This window comes from Cervus elaphus, chromosome 24 (genome assembly GCF_910594005.1).
Source record: "Cervus elaphus chromosome 24, mCerEla1.1, whole genome shotgun sequence".
NCBI classification, from domain to species: domain Eukaryota; kingdom Metazoa; phylum Chordata; class Mammalia; order Artiodactyla; family Cervidae; genus Cervus; species Cervus elaphus.
Genome location: NC_057838.1, coordinates 15,144,123 through 15,160,756, shown reverse-complemented (window position 1 = coordinate 15,160,756; position 16,634 = coordinate 15,144,123).

Here is a 16,634-nt window from a genome sequence, read left to right as displayed (position 1 = left end):
CAGTCACTAAGTCATGTCCAGTTCTTTGCAAACCCATGGGCTATAGCATGCCAGGTTTCCCTGTCCTTCACTATCTCCCAGAGTTTGCTCAAATACATGTCCATTGAGTCGATGACGCTATCTAACCATCTCATCCTCTGTTGCCCACTTTTCCTCCTATTCTCACTTTCCCAGCATCAGGGTCTTTTCCAATGAGCTCTTCCCATCAGGTGGCCAAAGTATTAGAGCTTCAGCTTCACCATCAGTCCTTCCAATGAATATTCAGGACTCATTTCGTTTAGGATTGACTGGTTTGATCTCCTTGCAGTCCAAGGGACTCTCAAGATTCTTCTCCCACAGTTGGGGTACCCTCAGAAATAGACCCTGAGACAAGAATTCAAGTACAAGTAGTTTATTTGGGAGATAATCCAAGGAAATACAATTTAGAGAGTGCACAAGTGAGGCAGTAAAGGGAAGAGATCCAATAAGCAATTCTGGAAGCTAGAAATGGTGTATAACTGAGCCCGTTATCAGTCAGGCACCTGGAGCTTAAAGACACTGAGGTCCAGTGTGGCCAATGAGCCTCTACGTGATTGCACCTCAAAGGCAGGTGAACCAGGGTATTTACAGGTCAGTTTCCATTAGTCATTGGTTATAGCCTGGTCTGGACGTGTTCATTCTCTGACATTGACCTATCTTCTGCATATTTACCGGGAACTGTCTGCCAGATTCCGCCCTTAGGTGAAAGAGAGGCAAGTGCTGCAACAGAAATGAGTCTGTGGGCAGCACTGAGTGAGGCTCCAGGGCATGTAGGTGGAACAGCGGCATCAGCTGTAAGCACAGTGGTCAGGGCTTCCCTGGTGGTCCAGTGGCTAAAGACTTACCTGCTAATGCACCGGATGTGGGTTTGATCCCTGGTCTGCAAAGGTCCCACTTGCCAAGGGGCAGCGAAGCCCTTGTGCCAACGGCTGCAGCCCACCTGCCTAGAGACCGAACTGCATGACAAAGAGAAGCCACTGCAATAAGACGCCTGGGCCCCACAGCTGGGGCGCAGCCCCTGCTCCCAGAAACTGGAGAAGAGCCCAGGAGGAGCTCTGAAGACCCGGAACAGCCAGAGGTAATTAATCAATTAAAAGCACAGTGGTCAGGAAAAAAATCCAGAGAAAGACCAGTGCCATATAAGCTTATATTTACACTAAAAGTGCTTAAAGGGGATTTTGCCCTATCTTGTTTAATATCCCAACAGCTTCTACTAGGTTATTAACAGGAATTATTATCCGTGTTTTACTAAGGAGAAAATCAGACACAGAGAGATTCTATAAGTTGGGAAAGCACACACAGCTATTGGGCAATACGCCTCAAGCCTGAATTTTCTAATTCCAAATCCACAATCATGCGGGACTGAGATAAGTTTGGTTTCGGAGCAACTCAGGAAGAATAGCCTTTAACAGACAGAAAATTCACCTCATATGCCAACATGCAAGTGGGAATGTGACATTTTTTCCTGTTTTCTCTCTTTTCAGAATTCTGTGTTGTCATTATATTAACTTTGTATTGAAGAATACATTTATGATTATAAAAAGATAAGACTGGTCTGCAAAGGGAAAAGCTAAAAAGTCTGGTAATTGAACTCTTTAAAAGTCATCATCTGTATGAAGTTGAAACAGACTCTCTGAGCATAAGCCTCGGTCAGAAAGGCCTGAGTTTGGATTTCTACTGTGTGAGATTGTAGGGCAAAGTTTAAAGGGAACACTTCTTCAATATTTCATAACTTTGTCACATTTCAAGATGAAAAATCTTCCCAAGAGGAACATATAACAAGGTCAAAAGATGTCACCTGTGGCTTTGGTTTTAAAGAAGGAGTTTCCAAACCAAATGGCTCACAAATTTAAGAGGTTTCCAGGCCCTGGGACAGGCACCTGAGAATGACCACAGAGTCTCTATTCCTGGAAGATGGCAGGACTGTCTTTGGACCCAGACCTCTCCTGAGGAAGATTAAACATGACCCCAGTGGCTCAAATGGTAAAGAATCTGCCTGCAATACAGGAGACCCAGATTCAATCCTTGAGTTGGGAAGATCTCCTGGAGAAGGAAATGGCAACTGACTCCAGGATTCTTGCCTGGGAGATTCCATGGACAGAGGAGCCTGATGGACTACAGTCCACGGAGTCACAAAGAGTTGGACACAACTGAGCAACTAAGACTTTTACTTCCAGCAGTAGGTAGAAAGAGGAGTTTTGAGTGGCTATCAATCTCTGACCACTTTATTTGGTCATCTGGAAATTATAGAAGACATACTGTATGCCTAGAACAACAAAAACAATAATAATAACTGACATCTACCAAGATTACATGAATCTCTTTTTGTGAACATCTCATATAGATGAGTAACTAGGAGACGACAAGAACTAGTATGCACCGAGATGAATATTAAGTGTTAATCCTAAGTGTGTTTAACTCATACCTTCAACAAATGTGAATTTAGCTCCTTCTGTATACCAAGCAGTGTGCTCAGTGATGGGAATTTAGGGGTGACCTACGTCCTCCTGGAGTCATAACCTCATGGAGCAGAGAGAGAGGAAGAAAGCAAATTTTGTTTGTTTTGTTGTTCAGTTGCTAAGCTATATTTAACTCTTTTAGACCCCCTGGATTGTAACATGCCAGGCTCCTCTGTCCTCCACTATCTCTCAGAGTTTGCTCAAATTCATGTCCATTGAAATGGTGATGTTATTTAACCATTTAATTCTCTGCTGCCCCCTTCTTTTGCCTTCCATCTTTCCCAGCATCAGGGTCTTTTCCAGTGAGTCAGCTCTTCACATTAGGTGGCCAAAGTATTGAAGCTTCAGCTTCAGCATCAGTCCTTCCAATGAATATTCAGGGTTGATTTCCTTCAGGACTGACTGGTCTGATCTCCTTGTTGTCCAAGGGACTCTCAAGAGTATTCTCTGGCCCATAATTCAAAAGCATCATTTCTTCTGCTCTCAGCCTTCTTAGTGGTCCAACTCTCACATCAGTACATGATTACTGGAGAAACTATAGCTTTACGATTCAGACCTTTGTTGGAAAATTGACATCTGGAGAAGGAAATGGCAACCTACTCCAGTATTCTTGTCTGGTGAACCCCATGGACAGTATGAAAAGGCAAAAGGAAAGCAAATAGGTGATCATAAACTGTTGCCAATTCTGCAAGAGGTATTACAAAAGCTTGAAACTGGGAAACTTAATTTTGATTAAGTTGAGACTTGAGAGATAGATAGAAGCAGTCAAGCCAAGAGTGGACACAGCTGACCGGAGCTTTGACTTCCTCTGGGGACCACGGATGACCAGAGTTCTCCTAATAGAAAACATCTGTCTGTGATAATGGTGGGGTGACTCCTGATGGTGTACACAGGGGGAACAAGGCAGCTCTAACTAAATCCTGTAGGGTTGGTCCCTGCAATTACTGTGGGGTTCTTTTCTTATAAGATTGTTTCAATCTAGACCATTTTAAAAGTCTTAATTGAATTTGTTACACTATTTCTTCTGTTTAATCTTTTGGATTTTTGGCCACCAGGTGTGTGGGATCCTAGCCCTCCTACCAGGGATCAAACCACATGCTCTGTGTAGGAAGGCCAAGTCTTAATGACTGGACCACCAGGGACATCCCACTGCGGCATTCTGAGCCCTCAGCTGGGGGTCAGTGAGTCTGAGACTGAAACCTCACACTGCTGTGGGGCTTTGGGAAGATGCACTCCCTCTCAGGGCCGCTGTGTTCAGTCTGTCAACGTGGAGATTCACAGCCTAGCAGATTAGATTCTCCAGAAGCGGATCTCAGCACCACACAAGACCTCAAGAGAAATTTGTGATCTGGGATGGAAAGAGAGGGAGCAGGTGGGACTAAGAGAACTCAACCTGCAGTGAAAGTCCAACATGACCGTGACCAGCCCTGGAGGGAGCCCCGGAGCAAATAAAACCCACAGTGTAGCCCCAGCATTATTCAGTCACTGTTGTAGGCGGTCCCCAGAAAGGGCATGCTGGCGGGCGGCTCCTGGCCTCTGAGGCCAGCTTGGAAGGGGCTGACAGCAGAACAAGGACTTAGAGCCAACCACAGTCTCCACAGATGGGAGCAGCTCTCTGCAGGGAGAGCTGGGTGACAGGCTCGTGTCCGCCACAAGCTCTGCAATTCTGGAGAGTAAATGAGAGCATGTTCTGACAAACATCTGGCACATTGGAGATGGATCATACGTACCAGCCAAGTCCTCATCGTTGTCACATGCTCATCCGTATTCAACAACATACGGCGGGCCCCAGCCACCCTCTTCTCAAACATGTTTTATTAAGCATCTGTCCTTGGCATATTCTGTAGCCACAGAATGAATTGCTTCCCTTCCCTAAAGCTTAAAAAATATCCATGACAAATGTTTTCTTCTCCATGAAATCTTTCCAGATCCTACTTAAGACTCCAATGAATCTCAATGATTTATTTGACAATTAATTGTTGAGCCTGTGGTCTCCTAGGACTGGAAATATTGAATACAATGGTGAAAACGTCCAAGCTTACCTTCAAGCTTAGCTTCTCTCTTCTGGAACAGTCCCCTGTAGGGGGACAGTCTCCCACCCCACTCTGGCTCAAGTACTGTGGCACTCAGCATATACCACCATAAATCTGCAATTACAGTTTAGGGTTACAGCACCCCTATTCTTGCCCCCAAGTGATTCTGTGTTCCTAGAAAGCAGAGATAATGCCTACTGATTTTTGAGTTATAGTCTCCCTCCCCAAACCAAGCATGCAATGTAAATCCAATAATATGAACTTAACTGAGAGAAGTTTTTTTTGAAGTGCAGTTGATGTACACTTTTATAGAAGTTGCAAGTGTACAATATAATGATCCACAACGTTTAAAGATTATCCTCCATTTATAATTCATATAAAATACTGGCTGTAGTCCCTGTGTTGTACAGTGTATCCTTATAACTTATTTTATACATAACAATTTGTACCTCTTAACTCCTAACCCCTATACTGCCTCTCCCCCTTTCCTCTTCCCACTGGTAACCACTAGTTTGTACTCTGTATCTATGAGTCTGTTTCTTTTATTTTTTACATTTGAAATTGAAGGATAATTGTTGTACAATATTGTGTTTGGTTTCTGCCAAACACCATCATGAATCAGCCATGGGTATACCTAAGTGCCCTCCTTCTAGAACCTCCCCCCAACCTCCCTCCCCATCCTACCCGTCTAGGTTCTTATAGAGCCCAGGTTTGATTTCTCTGAGTCACACAACAAATTCCCATTGGTTATCTGTTTTGCATATGGTAATGTATATGTTTCTGTGTTACTACCTTCATACATCCCACCCTCTCCTTCCCCCGTCCCATGTCCATAAGTCTGTTTTCTTTGTCTGCATCTCCATCGCTGCCCTGCAAATAGGTTCATCAGTACTGTCTTTCTAGATTCCATATATATATGTTAATTGCAATTTTTTTTCTCTTTCTGACTTACTTTACTCTGTATAATAGGCTCTAGATTCATCTACCTCATTAGAACTGTATGAGTCTATTTCTTTTTTCATTATATTCATTCCTTCGCTGTAGTTTTTTGGACTCCACATAGAAGTAATATCTTGCAGATATAAGTGATATTGCAAATGTTTTGTATTTGGCTATCTAGGAAGCCCTTTATCTGACTCATTTCTTTAACAGATTGAACAATGCTGTCATACATGGGTAGAGGGTAGATCTCCTTTGTGGCACAAGAAAGAGGCCTCATCTCTCAAGGTCTGTTGCCAGGACACAGTCACACCCGGATTGTGAGCCTATGATATGAGTAGTAGGTTTCTCTCTTTGGATCTGGGGGTGTCCTGGAACATGGAATTACCAGTGCTGAGGGGTAACAAGAATAGACACATGAAAAGATGCTCAACATCACTAATCATTAGAGAAATGCAAATCAGAACCTCAGTGAGGTATCATCTCACACTGGTCAGAATGGTCATCATCAAAAAGTCTATAAATAACAAATGCTGAAGAGGGTGTGGAGAAAAGGGAAACCTCCTACACTGTTGGTGGGAATGTAAACTGATGCAACCACCATGGAGGTTCCTTTAAAAAACAGCAATAGAACTACCATATAATCCTGCAGTCCCATTCCTGGGCATATATCTAGAGAAAACAATAATTCAAAAGGATACATGCACCTTAATGTTCATAGCAGCAATATTTACAATACCCGAGACTTTGAGACAAACCAGGTGCCCATCAACAGATGACTGACTTTAGAACTTGTGGGGTATCTATCTATACTGATGTTGCTGTTGTTTAATTGTTAAATCATGTCCAACTCTTGTGATTAAATGGACTACAGCCTACAAGGCTCCCCTGTCCATGGAATTTCCCAGGCGAGAATACTGGAGTGCGTTGCCATTTCCTTCTCCAGGGGATCTTCCTGACCCAGGGATCACACCTGCATTGGCAGGCAGATTCTTTACCACTGAGTCACCAGGGAAGTCCATCTATCTATCTATATACACACACACACACACACATACACATATAATGGAAAATTGTTCATCCATAAAAAAGAAATGAAATATTACCATTTGAAGCAACATGGATGGACCTAGAGAATATTATGCTTAATGGAATATGTCAGACCAAGAAAGGCAAACATGCTATGATATCTCTAATATGTAGAATCTAAAAAATAATACAAATCAATCTATATACAAAACAGAAACAGACTCACAGACATAGAAAATTAGCTTATGGTCACCAAAGAGGAGAGGGAGCAAGGGAGGGAAAAATTAGGATTAGTGAAAGTTACTCAGTCATGTCTGACTCTTTGCAAACCCATGGACTGTACATGGAATTCTCTAGGCCAGAATACTGGAGTGGGTAGCCTTTCCCTTCTCCAGGGGATCTTCCCAACCCAGGGATCGAACCCAGGTCTCCTGCATTGCAGCTGAGCCACAAGGGAAGCTCAAGAATACTGGAGTGGGTAGCCTATCCCTTCTCCAGCGGATCTTCCTGACCCAGGAATTGAACCAGGGTCTCCTGCATTGCAGGCAGATTCTTTACCAACTGAGCTATCATAGAAGCCCAAATTAGGGTTATGGGGTTAACAAATATGAACTAGACGTAAAAAGATAAATAACAAGGATCCATTGTATTGTACAGGGAATTATACCTGACAGCTTGTAATAACCTGTAATGGAATATAATCTGCAAAAAAATGGAATCACTATGCCATACACCTGAAACTAACAGTTTCATAAATCAAGTATACTTCAATTAAAGAAAAAAGCACAGGTGAATGAGACTGCAAATCAAGTATCTTGCTGGATTAAGAGGTGTTTACAAGTTGGGCCTGGAATAGAATCAAAGCTGGAAAGAGAGGTCTGAGGTGAGGCCAGGGCAGGGTGGTAGGGGAAGATTCAGAAGGGCTTTGTGCAAGATGGGGCTTGACCCTAAGGACCTGTACGTAACTACAGAATGTCTCTGAGAAAGAGACACAATCAAAGTTGTATTGGTTTGTTTCCATCAAAAGTGTCACAAGCATCTTTATCCAGACCCCTGGATGACCACAGCAGGCATATGATTAAGACTGCTAGAAATATAGATCTAGCAATCTCACTCCTGGTCATATACCCAGAGAAAACCATGATCCAAAAGATGCATGCATCCCGGTGTTCATTGCAGCACTATTTATAATAGCTAGGACATGGAAACAGCCTAAGTGTCTGTCAAGGGATGAATGGATAAAGAAGATGTGGTACATACAGACAATGAAATATTACTAAGCCATAAAAAGAATGAGATAATACCATTTGCAGCAACATGGATAGACTTAGAGGGTATGTTACTAAGTGACGTAAGTCAGGCAGAGAAAGACATATCATATGATATAACTCAAATGTGGAACCCAATTTTTAAAGTGATACAAGTGGATTTATTTATAAAACAGACTTACAGATATCAAAACCAGATTTATGGTTATCGAAGGGGAAATGAAGAGGTGCATAAATCAGGATTTTAGTATTAACATACACAGATTAACATATATGAGCCTTCCAATAGCTCAGCAGGTGAAGCAGGTTCAGTCCCTGGGTAGGGAAGAGCACTTGGAGCAGGAAATGGCAACCCACTTCAGCATTCTTGCCTGAAAAGCCCCGTAGACAGAGGAGTCTGGTGGGCTAGAGTCCATGGGGTTGCGACGAGTCAGACATGAACGAGGGACGGTGCAGTGCTATAAATAAGACAGATAACCAACAAGGGCCGACTTTACAGCACAGGGAACTATACTCAGTATTCTGCGAAACCCACATGAGAAAAGAGTCTGAAAAAGAATGAACATAAGTATGTGTGTAATCAAATCACTCTGTTGTACACCTGAAACTGACACAACATTGTAAATCAGCTATACCCCAATAAACATTTTTAAAAAACAGATTGCCAGAAGTGTGGTAATCAGGCTTATTTGTTTGACATGATATGCTACCTTCCATTCCTCTGGGAAAAATACTTTCATCTTTCCTATTTTATAATTTGTGTAAGGAGATTGCCCATGTCATAAAAGGGTGTGATTCCTGATACATAAAGCAAGAAGTTTCTACACATTTCTAGAAAGAGATCTTTTAAACATAGGTTCCAGAGTATTTTCATCTCCATCACAACTTAATATGGGGGAAAAAAGGCATAGCAATTAAAAAATGCTATGATTCGTTTGTATAAACAAGAATTAGTTCACAAAGTTTTGAAGACTTGTTCAAAACCTTAGAGAAGTATCCTGCTCATGACTTGTCAAAGGTCTGGTCTCAAGAGCTCTTATACTCTTAATTATCGTCAATGACCCTAAAGAGCTTTTACTTATGTGAATTACATCTATTAATATTCATTAGAAATTAAACAGAAGAAAACTTTAAAAACATAAAAATGCCCATGTTCCATCAGAGCCATGATGTCATCCTGTGTTGTGTGGAAAACTCCCTACACATGCTTAACAGAATGACTGGTAACACTATGAAAAGCAGTTTTGCCCTCAGGGACACCATGAAGAGATCTTTGGGAATCCTATGGAATCCTCACTTTGAGGACCACAAATCCATGCCACAGCCAGTGAGGGGTAGAGCCAAGGTTTCTGCTTCTTTATATCCTCTCAAGGTTTCTTCTGTCTTGGGTTCCTATCACCCTCTCGGGCTTTGGGAACTCTATTTCCAACTAGTAGAAGAAAGTATGGCTACTTCTTCAAAACTTCAGCCCAGAAGTGACACCTATGCTTTATGTTCACACTTCATGGCAGGAGGTAGTTACATAAATGCAGGGGCCCTGGGTGGTAATGCGGGTGGGTGACTGGGACTTTGGAAGGGACAGTATAAATATTGGGTGGACCATTAGCCACCGTGGCCAAAAATTGAAATTTTCTAAGCACGTCCACATAATATGGCTGATAGGAAATAAGGCAGGCAAAGCCTACCAATTATTCTCAGGGTTATAATAGAAATGACAAAATAGAGTTCAAGAAACTGCCAGTGCCTAAGCAAGTACTGATCTCATTTCCAGCTTAGTTGCTACATAGAGACTTTGGTTTAAAACAATCAGAATTGATTGATGGGAGAGCACATTGATTTCTGTTACAATTGTTCTTTAAGAATCTTGACCAGGTTAGTCATATTCTAAATGCATCTGGAAAATGCCATACTTAAAGAAATCTTACCAATGCAAAATAATTCATAAAAATAAATAAAAATAATATAAAATAATCTAACAAAAATAAAACCAGAAACACCACCTCCATTTGACCTCTGTGTGTTGTTTTCATTTTTATCTTTATTTTTTATTAGAGGATAGTTGATTTACAACATTGTGTTAATCTCTGCAGTACAGCAAAGTGACTCAATTATAGATAGAAGTTTTTTTGCATCCTTTTCCATTACAGTTTATTATAGGATAATAGTTCCCTGTAGGGAACTACTGTAGTTTACAGTAGGACCTTGCTGTTTACTCTATGTACTGTTTTCTTTTCTTTTTTTATATGCTGTTTTCTTAAAGTGGTAGGACTCTTTTCATTCTCCACTTATTTGTAAAGCTAAACTCTCATTGGTTTGCATTGTCAACCTCTATCCATGGTAAAGAATCTGCCTGCAATGCAGGAGACCCAGGTTCTATCCCTGGGTTGGGAAGACACCCTGGAGTAGGGAATGACTACGCAATCCAGTTCTCTTGCCCGGAAAATTCCATGGACAGAGGAGCCTGGTGGACAGTCCATGGGGTCACAAACAGCTGGACATGACTGAGCGACTACGCTAACACTATCCACCAGGTCCCCCAGCAAAGCCATCAGTTCAGTTCAGTCACTCAGTCGGGTCTGACTGCAACCCCATGGAGTGCAGCATGCCAGGCTTCCCTGTCCGGCACCACCTCCCGGAGCTTACTCACACTCATGTCCATAGAGTCCATGATGCCATCCTACCATCTCATCCTCTGTCGTCTCCTTCTCCTTCTGCCTTCAATCTTTCCCAGCATCAGGGACTTTTCCAGTGAGTCAGTTCTTTGTATCAGGTGGCCAAACCAAAGTATTGGAGTTTCAGCTTCAGCATCAGTCCTTTCAATGAATATTCAGGATTTATTTCCTTTAGGATGGACTGGTTGGATCTCCTTGCAGTCCAAGGGACTCTCAAGAGTCTTCTCCAACACCACAGTTCAAAAACATCAATTCTTCAGCGATCAGCTTTCTTTATGGTCCAACTCTCACGTCCATACATGACCACTGGAACGACCATAGCTTTGAGTAGACGGACCTTTGCTGGCAAAGCCATAACAAGGCTGAATCTCTCACCCTTGTGAGAGGTCTTCCACTGAGTTTGGATCTGAAAACAAATTCTAAACAGTGATCCATGAATTCAGAAATAAAAGAACATCATTTCACTGACAGTGAAAGAGGTTGTCCTGAAGAAATCCTTGGAAGCTGAACTCACCTTTTAACAAAGAAACAATTGCATAAATTAAAATTAATAAACACAGAGAAGGATATTCACTATCTTATGAGAAACCATAATGGAAAAGAATATTTTAAAAAAGAATGTATGTATATGTATAACTGAATCATTTTGCTGTCCACCTGAAAATTGCACATCATTGTAAATCAACTACACTTCACTTTAAAAAAAAAAAAAAGAATGGAACAAGAAAACCCTCAAAAGATTTCCAAACCCATCTCAAAAAAGCAAAGCAAAGCAAAACAAAGCAAAAGAATTAATAAAAAGAAAAATAAATAAGTGAAAGTGAATGGAAAGGGATTTTCATTGTCCATCAACCATGCATTCAGCCAATTGCTTGTGAAAAAAGAAAAAAAGCTACTTGCAAACTGCAAATCAATATAATGATATTAAAAAGGTAAAAAATTAGAAACTGACTGGAACTAGCAAAGAAAACACATTTGTATAAATTAGTGTACATTTTAATTCTCTTTCCACAAGTTTCCAAATTATAAATAACTACGTAAGTACATCCCAGCTTGCCTTTGTGTCTCATATTTCTGTTACCTTCAGAGCTTAGCAAGAGAAAGTTTATTTTATCATAATTTCTCTTTCTTAACCTTGTGCTTTCCCTCCTTGAATATGTTATAACTTAACTCCCAAATAAAAGGAAACTCTACAAGACTTTGAATATTGTGAAAGTATGTTTATCTGAAACTAAGTGAATTTCCTTATACATGATCACACCCTTTCTTTTAATTTATCAGTAGCTGCCAAACATAGTATTTTGTTGTAAGTGTAGACTTTGAGTTTTGGAGGCTTCATCTAAGTCATATACTTTATTTTTATGATAACATATGATTATATTTTCACTAAAAATTGATATTCTGGCTCATGTAAATATTAACATACCACTAAGGAAAATACAAAATATCTTGTATTTAGATGATTTTCTAAAATCATAATGTTTTCTAAAAGCATAATATTTAATATTACAAATTCTTAAGAGATACATTCTTCTTTTATCACTGTACAAAATTCTAGGTTAATGTTTTGTTTTTCATAGTACATCTTGTCTCAAAGAATTAGTTGCTTACAAAGGCTTTAAAAATTTTTTTCCTTTGGTTTTGAGATGAAGTTCTTTACTTGAAACGTAACTTGCCCAAAGCATGTAAATAGAAACAGTGGCAGTTCTTGCCATGTGATTTGCCAAAGGGGTGTTAAGAAATTTCTCTGTTTTTTTCTATATGTGTGATTTGAAAAGAAGTGCTAAATTGCTAAAGGAAATTAAAATGGAGGGAAAAAATGGAATTCCACACTTTGCAGTCTTTGAGCAATTTATGAGCCCTACATACCCAGCTAGGCTGAAAACCCCATATTGATAACAAAAAGACTTGTTGGGAATAGAGAAATGAAGGAAAAGAATTAAATTAAAACCATTGAGTTTGGTATCTTCAGCGGAAACAGAAATGTTATTGTTTTCATTCAGGGGAGTGGCTGTGAATTTTCTCTTCTTTGATTCTTACATTGTGAAATAATCATAATGAAAGAATATTCCGAAAACATAGAGGACCAGAAAGAAAAAGAAAAGCCTTGTTCACAGACCCAGGTCCCAAACAACAACCACTATTTTCATCCACTATACACCGTCGTGGTGTATTTCCTCCCAGTTACAAAACACTTCTAATGAGATGGCATCTTTCAAAAACAAAAACTGTTTTCCAAAGTGGTTTGAGGGTCCTGAGACATGGATAGAACTTTTGTGTCCCGAAAAGCATTTGGCATTCATTTATTTTGTTTTTCAAAATCCGGGAAGAATCTTGCCTTTGATATGCAATCAGAGCAACAGGTTAAAGAAGGAAACATTAGCCGGCCTGACTGAAGCCTGATAGACCTTCATCAGCATTTAAATGCCCCCCCGGGCAGCCTGCCTTCTAAAGTGGAGATTGCCCAGCTCCACGGTTGAATCCAGCTTCCTTCTTCCTAATCCTCACCACCAAGCCTCACCTGAGATCACCTATTCATCCCATTTTTCCTTCCAAATTGGTTTTCTGATCTAGATGCAAGGATGTAGCCTCAAATCCTCAAGAGAAAAGAAGCCAGAGGCTCAGACTGAACTCAGAACTCAAATCCCACGATGCACCCAAACCCAGGTGACCCCAGTAACCGGCAGCTTCTGTTCTATGTCACTGAATATTCCAAGTGGCAGGGCTTGCCTCAGTGTTGAGAAGGGAACACAGAGAGATCAACAGAGGGTGTTGTGAGCTGGGATCACAGCCCTGTAGGAAGGGGAGAACGTTAGGAAATAGAATTAACCTCTTAGCATCTTTTCTTAAAGGAATTCAGAGCACCATTCCATCAGACATCATAGATCATTCCATAATGACAGCCTTAAGAGGATGGAAAACTGATACCTGTCACAAATGAGAAATTGAGGTTTGGGGAGGAATCTAACCACGTTACACTGTATTCGCCTTGTACCAGTGAACGTTGCTCAGTTTCTAGACCTGGGTGAGCACTGATTGCCAGCTAGATATTAGAATATAGGAGGGTTTGTGAAACTAGGCTTTGGATTTGGGGCTGTCAAAACTTGCAGTTTCCACTTGTTAATAGAAAAAAATTTTTCAAAGTAGTCCAATCCAGTGTTTATGGAGAGACTGAAAAAGACTATAAGAAAAAAAAAAAGTACTTCTAAAGGGCCAGCTTTTATAACCATCTCAAAATGTTTGAAGGGCTGTCATCTGAAAGAGGGATTAAATGCTTGGTATAAGACTTCCCTTATGGCAGAAAGTGAAGAAGAACTAAAGAGCCTCTTGATGAAAGTGAAAGAAGAAGAGTGAAAAAGTTGGCTTCAAACTCACCATTCAGGAAATGAAGATCATGGCATCTGGTCCCATCACTTCATGGTAAATTGATGGGGAAACAACAGAAACAGTGACAGACTTTATTTTCTTAGGGTCCAAATCATTGCAGATGGTGACTGCAGCCATGAAATTAAAAGGCACTTGCTCCTTGGAAGAAAAGCTATGACCAATCTAGACAGTATATTAAAAAGCAGAGACATTACTTTGCCAACAAAGGTCCGTCTAGTCAAAGCTATGGTTTTTCCAGTAGCCATGTATGGATGTAAGAGTTGAACTATAAAGAAAGATGAGCACTAAAGAATTAATGCTTTTGAACTGTGGTAGTGGAGAAGACCTTTAAGAGTCCCTTGGATTGCAAGGAGATCCAACCAGTCCATCCTAAAGGAAATCAATCCTGAATATTCATTGAAAGGACTGATGCTGAAGCTGAAGTTCCAATACTTTGGTCACTTGATGCAAAGAACTGACTCATTGTAAAAGACCCTGATGTTGGGAAAGATTGAAGGCAGGAGGAGAAGGGGACAACAGAGGATGAGATGGTTGGATGGCATCACCAACTCGATGGACATGAGTTTGAGTAAGCTCTGGGAGTTGGTGATGTACAGGGAAGCCTGGCATGCTGCAGTCCATGGGGTCGCAAAGAGTCGGACACAACTGAGCGACTGAACTGAATGGATAAGATTTCCAACCAAAAGGACAATATCTCAGTGAAAGAAACTGTAGTTCATCTTGGGACATTCCACCATGGAGACTGGTCATCTCTTAGACATCTTTCAGAAAGCATTCCCACATTGAGACATAGTTGAGAGGAAGTGACCCTGCCTTTTCAAATTCTCTGAGCCCACAGTAAAATGGAGCAGGACCCTATGGTCCTTGCCTGCCAAGTCCTCATCCTGCCTTTTATCTATGGACAAACTTCAGTCAAAGAGTAACTTTAATCAGAGAAGTGAGAACATGAAGAAACAAAGGAAAATAATCAAAGGAGACCAAATAATAATAGTTCAGTCAGTAAACAAAGTCAAGGACCTTTAGTTCCTTCTCAAGGGCTACAGGTAATATTCTGAGCTGTGCCCTGGGAGCTGTCTTATAGATACTGAAACCCACACCAGGTGGAAGAAGTTAACCATGGGATGACCAGACTCTAGCCATGACATAACCTGCCACAATTCTGAGAATTGGCCTCAGAGAAATGGGAACAAACCAACCCTGGAACTGAAGGTTAATTATACCTAAAACAATCACAATGATGCTGGTGAGACCACTGATGACTGACTTTAAGATGACTGTCAGAGCTGCCTGTCCTGTTCCTGTGTGTAGCCCCCCTCTCCTTATGTGAAAGCTCTTGCCCACAGGCTGTCAGTGAGGGGCAGTCAGCCTTTGGACTGGCCTCCTCCACCCGCCACCTCCTCACCTCCCCATCCGCTCCACCCCATCCTGGTTGCCAGTCTCCAAAATAAAACAAACTTTCCTTGCCTCCAACCTAGCCTCTTTATCAGCTTTTTGAGCAGTGAGCAGCTAGACCTGGGTTTCATAACAACAGTACATTTTGTGGAGAAGTGTTCAGAATTTCTCTACCTCTACAGAGGTGTAATTATATTGCATGACCCTCATCCTCCACGAGGGAGAAAAAACTGCACCGTTGGTGCCATCGGGTAGGGCACCCCACACCTGACTCTGCTGCGTTTCCCGAGGACACCCAGAGTGATATGCCATTTGGCTATTGAAATCTTCCTCCTTGTGGAGAAACAAAGAGGCAAAGACCCTCCTTGACCACCAGGAGGAAAGTAGACGTGAAGGCAGATGCTGAAAACAATCTGTCTGACCTCATGACGCAACATATAGCAATTGTGTCCAAGGAATTCAAGAGCTTTGTCACACCTTCAAGATGGAGCTGCTTTTTTAAGAAGTTATAATATCTGGTCCAGGGGCCTTTCTCCAAAGCAACGAAGCTCCGCAGCTGTTCAGTGGTCTTTGCTAACTCCTCGACAGGGTTTTGTTGAATGTCTAGGCTCTGCAGATCCTTATCAGTTCATACAACTAGCAAAATGTATAGGACTGTGATTTCACTCTGGGCTCCGTGCTGTCCCTGGGGGTAGAATGGTGAGTAAAAAAGACTTGCGCTCATGAAAGTTATGATCAAGTCAGAGAGGGGTACAGGCATTTGTCAAATAATCACCCAAATGAATATATCAGTAAGGGTGGGTCCACATTCTATAAGGAAAAACCACAGGGTGTTACAGACATATATTGGACAAATGGGACCAAACCCAACATAGTGAAGGAGGACTTCTCAGAGGAGGTGACACACTCACTGGCTGAAAGCTGAAGAGAGGGACTGGCCGAACTGGGCGTGGGCAGAGAAGAAAGATCAGCCTGCAGAAAGACCCGGTACGCAAAAGGACGTGATGCCTGGCTGGGACTGGAAGGTGGTCAGGGGTTGAGCAAGGATGCTTAGGGGCGGCTGTGAGAGGCATGGCTTCTGAGATAGATGAAGGGGAAGGGCCACTTGAGCAGGAGAAGAAACTGCTAAGGAAGTGATGGTGGGTTGAGTGGGAACTGGACTGAAGAATCAATTAGGTTGTTAAATTGTCAGTCTTTGGTAACAACCGGCATTTGGGAGTGTGGGAAGGCAGGGTATTAAGAATGACTTCCTCATTTCTGCTTCGGCATTGGAAGAATCTTGTTGGCATGCCCTGGGGTGGGGAACTCCCACCAAATTCGGGGAAAGATCATGGATCTGATTTGGACAAGTTGGTTTGAGGTAGCTTTAGACCTCCCAATAGAGATGTGAGTCTGCTGCTGGATACTTGTGTGATTAGAATTCTTAGGCAAGATATG